Consider the following 5,506-nt stretch of genomic DNA (forward strand, 5'->3'; position numbering starts at 1 on the left):
GGGGTGGTAGTGGTGGGGATGGTGGTGGTGGTGGTGGTGGTGATGATGAGGATGAGGATGATGATGATGATGATGATGATGATGATGCTGATGATGATGATCATAAGAAGAGAGACAAATACGGTCAGATCATTGATGTAGCCATACCAACTGACATGAATGTTGTAGGTAAAGAGGTTGAAAAAATCACCAATTACTCCGAATTAAAAGTGGAAATGGCAAGATTGTATGGAATACGAGCGGGTAATGTAAAAGTGATACCAGTGGTGATCGGGGCAACAGCAACAATAATAATAACAATAAAGATAATAATATTAATGTTTTGAAACTTCGGTACAAGGCCAGCTGTTTCGAGGAAATGGGTAAATTGATTACATTGACCTTAGTATAAGTACTTCAATGATATTTATTTTATCAGCCATGAAATGATGGAATTTGAACTCACAACATAAATCAGGACGAAATGCCACTAAGCATTTTGCCTGGCGTGCAAACGACCCTGGCAGCTCACTGCGTTCATAACAACAACAACGACGACGACGACGTCGACAACGGTGAAGACGACGATGAATAGTAGTAGTAGTAGTAGTAGTAGTAGTAGTAGTAGTAGTAGTAGTAGTAGTAGTAGTACTTATGGTGATGGTGATGTTGAGAAGGGAAATATTATTACGGAGGTGAAGAAGAAAGACGAAGGAATCCATCAAAATTATAATGGTAGCGAATATAACGGTAGCAGCAACATCAACAACAATACGGCTACTACTAACAATAACAATAATAAGAAATAAATAAATAAGAAATAAATAAGAAATAAATATGAGAAAATCGAAAGAATATTCTTATATTGTATGATACAATTTGAATAGTAGCGCAATATCCTTTTGTGCGATTCGTTATATTCCCTCAGGCGCAATTTACTTCACATTTATATCAGTAGCAGATATCTAAATTCTCAGTAATCGTTTATTCCTTAAATGGAATGTCTTTCATTCCCAACTTGTTTGACAGATTTACTTTTTTTTTTCTTTCTTCTCAAACTGAAGTAAAGGAGTAGCCTTCGGCATCGAATAAGTCAAAGGCAGTTAAGCCCCCCCCCCGCCGCACACCTTAAACACTGTTACTAATTCTTTCTTTAGCTATATTTGTTTAAATGGAATCCTTCACGAGGTACAAAAAAAAAAAAAAGAAAATAAGAAGCAAAATGAGGAAAGTGACGCCTTCGCCAGTTATAGAAAACACTGACCTAAGAAATAGAGACGAAAAGATAATCAATACTTCATTTGACGAATACGCCATGACAAAGTGTTACTTTCTACAATGAACATGAACATTGAATCGCAACCTCCAATCCACCCTATCATATGAAATACTGTCATATTCTGTTAAAAACAATAAAATGAAATAAAGTCAAATATATGCACTTCCATTATCCACCAGGGATATATGGTGACAAAACGACCAGGTTTATTGTACCAAAAACAAAACAAAGAAAAAATAATAGCAATAATATGCCAAAGCATTACTATATATCAGGATTCCATGTCGATTGTGTTATGTCACGGTAATGTGCATATCTATCCGAATGCATGGCTATATATAAAAAAAAAATTACTAACGTACGTATAATAATTGATTTGCCACATATTTTTCTGTATTTTGATATTTGTAGGTTCCTTTCTTTGGTATAGTTTTATTGGTTCGCTTCAGCTTACAGTCACATTGATATATTAACCTTTCTTTACAGTCACAAGTTAAAACATTAAACAGGTGAACATTTTTACCAAAATTAAAAAAAAAAAACCTTCAGATACAATCATTGTGCCTCGCAGTTGAAAGAAATAATAAATGAATCGGGTATTAAAATGGTTGCAAAATTATGTATTTTATAAATAATTTATGGAGTGAAATACAATTTTGCTCTGAAAAATATGATAATGTGGGTACAATACTTGAAGGTGTACTACCCAAATATTTAGTCCTCACTTTCATATACTCCTAAGCCTGAATTATTTGAATTAGTATTTTACTGGCGTAGAACATTGCTACTTTTCTCTGTATTTGTCACCAATTGAATAGTTTGCGATACGAATTCGCTGACATAGAACGTAACTAGTTTCCTTAAAATTTATTATCTATTTTGTAGATTGGGACTACAAAGAGAAATACATTATTAGTCAAGCGTGGAGTATATAGATAATAATTTCTCCATTTCTTTCCAGTTGAAAGGAGTTTAAAAGTTAATGAAAAGGCTACGGTGGAGAGGAATGCAACAGAGAAAAATCTTGATTCTACGAGTGTATCTCTTCTAATTATACAGAGTAGCATTTCTGAGACTTCGACAGAAAACAAATTAGAAACATTGTGATTTGTACCCTGGTGCAGCAAAATGTAGACGTGTAGAAGAGCCTCTACAATGACTGCTAAAATTTAGCTTCTAATATAAAATGAAATGCATTTTCATCCTTCACTGTCTGCAAGATTAAAGGCGGGAGTAAAAACGTTTATCCGTTATACTTTATTTAGAAAATATGAAGTTTCTGAAACAAGGCGACACAATCATTCAAAGAGACTTTTTCCTTAAAATATGTTATTAAGACTAAATCTGTTCATTTCTAGCACGGCTGTATAGCGTTTTTCCTCTCGTTGTCATCGCGTTTTTCTTAACGAGGTAACTGGCGGGTAAATATGATATTTCAACATTTTTTCTAGTTTGCGCGCTTATTGGTGGGAAAATAGTTAACAAATAAATAAAAAGAATAAATATGAAAAATGACAATTGAATAAGGCGATAAATAAATAACGAAATTTACTTCAATGAAAAAAATATAATGGCTAATTTCATCAGATATCAAATAAGATTAAATTCTATAATTCCATGATATTTAAGTCTGCATGACATTATTGCAGTGAAGAAGCTATTTAGATACATTGAAATAAAATATAGAGAGAAAATCAGTTATTGAATGAAGAGATATTTCTAATAAAATATTAACTATTATTCTTGTCAGAAGGGAAAAAAAGTATTTTCGTTTTAAATCCTATTTCGGGAAATCAACAAAGTTAGATATGAATGTGATAGGAAGAAGTTTACATTATTCATAAATAATCACACCTTTCCTCAGTGAGCCAGCAATTGCGCGCCCGCTCACACATGCATACATGCATATAAAATATGAACTGTCAATAATATATAAACACACATTTATACATATATTGAATATACACACACTTTTTTATTCTTGACAATTTACAGAGATATAAAATATATTACCAGATAATGAATTAAACACACACGCACACACACAAACACACACACACATATTAAAGAGAGAAACATTTGAGTTCATTTATTTGTATACTTATACTATACGCAAATATTTATCACGAGAGCTTATAAACGAATGTAAATTAGCATATATAGATACATTCGTGCCAGACAGTAGAATTCCTTCGTCGGTGCTCGAGATGAATCATAAGCTTCAAATGAGTGAATATTCTTTGCTAAATGTGTTTACGGCATTTCTTCTATTTCTTTGCCTAAAAAGCACACAAACGCATGTACACACACACACACACACACACACACACACACGCAGAAATACACGCCCGCGCGCCCACCGCACACAAACACACAAGCACATTTGATAGCCGCTCTATTCTCTCCTAGATATAGATATGCAACCGTCCATTCGTTCCATCAATTTGGAGAACCTATTCATTGAATCAGTATACAACAGGGTTGAATTTTCTACGGACGCGTATAACCATAATGGAATTCTCAAACAGAATAGCGTACCTCCAACGGCCTTAGAAACCGTTTCACTTACATATACATTCAAAAGTTTTCTGTTGAACGGAGACCATAAAAAGTCGAGAATATCAAGATGTGTCGAACGCTAGAATATTTGCAAAGTGAAAGCGTTCAGACAAGTTTGAATATTTGTCTGTATGAGTGCGTATATGCACGTGTGTAGGTACGTGCGTTTATATGTGCACGCGCATGTGTGTATGTGCGTTTATGCGTTTGTGCGTGACGCATGTGTATGCATGTGTATGAGTATGTATATATGTGTGTTATTACGTGTCTTCCTGCGTTGTTTCTCAGAATATAAGAATGAATTTATTTTGTATGCATAAATACATACTTCCAAAATAGGTAATGCCATAGTCATGCTTACATATATACGATAATTCAGCGAAAGGATATGTATCAATTTGTATGGTATATAGAATATTAATAGAATACATAAGCAATATTGAGTATTTATTCTTTAAATTTTAGTTTTGCATAGAATTACCGGTCTTAATAGAAAAATTAAAACTATGAAATATTTCATCTGTATATATTTTTTTATAATCAGTATTATTTCATTTTAATTACTTATTTGGATCCAGCTACCAAAGTGCGCAATTTGCAATTTTTTTTTTTTTTTCCAGTCGATCAAGTTGACCCGACAATTTACTCCTATGTGGTATTTATATAATACTTCTATAATTATAGAGTCGCTACATTAGTTTTGGACACGACATAAGTTTAACGTCGATTTTGTATTAAATACTAACCTCCACAAACATTAGCACACTGAAGATAACCGCGCATGCATATCTACGTACATAAAATACACTGCTTTATTTTGAGCTTGCTAGTGTTAACAATACTCGCAAATAAAATACAGACTGGAGATGTACTGCTCCAAGTGGGCCTATATTCCACTTAATAATTTCAATGGAGGCAATACAAGCGGAAACTAGAGTAACATAATTAATAACCACATTCGAAAATCAAATACATACATATATTCTTCTGAATTTATAAAAAGGAAATAAAAATTCCAAATATATAAATATAAAGATACATATAAATAGATAGATAAATAGCGATGTGATACATAAAACACATATATCTACACACACACACACACACACACACACACATATACACACACACATGCACGCACACACACACACACCGCACACACACACACACACACACACACACACACACATATATATATATAGTGGCAGAGATACCTGGCGTTGCTCGGGATTAACATGTCATAATTTTTTTTTTTTTTTACTTGTTTCAGTCATGTAACTGGGATCATGCTGGTGTACCTCTTTTAGTCGAACAAATAGACAGCAGGATATATTTTTGTAAGCCTAGTACTTATTCTATCAGTGACTTTAGCCGAATTGCTGTGTTACGGGGACGCAAACACAGCAACATCGAATTGAGGGGGAGAAAAACAGATACAAATACACACATAAATATATAAATATATATACATATACATGTATGTATATATAGTTATATAGGACAGATTCCTTTCAGTTTCGGTCAGCCAATCCACTGATATGGATTTAGTCAGTCAGCCCAAGGCTATTGTACAAGACGCTTGTCCAAGGTGCCACGCAGTAGGACTCAACCCGGAACCATGTGGTTGTGAAGCCAGTGTCTTAGCACACACCCATTCCCGCTCCTATATATATATATATATATATATAT

This window comes from Octopus bimaculoides, chromosome 4, assembly GCF_001194135.2.
Source record: "Octopus bimaculoides isolate UCB-OBI-ISO-001 chromosome 4, ASM119413v2, whole genome shotgun sequence".
Classification (NCBI taxonomy): domain Eukaryota; kingdom Metazoa; phylum Mollusca; class Cephalopoda; order Octopoda; family Octopodidae; genus Octopus; species Octopus bimaculoides.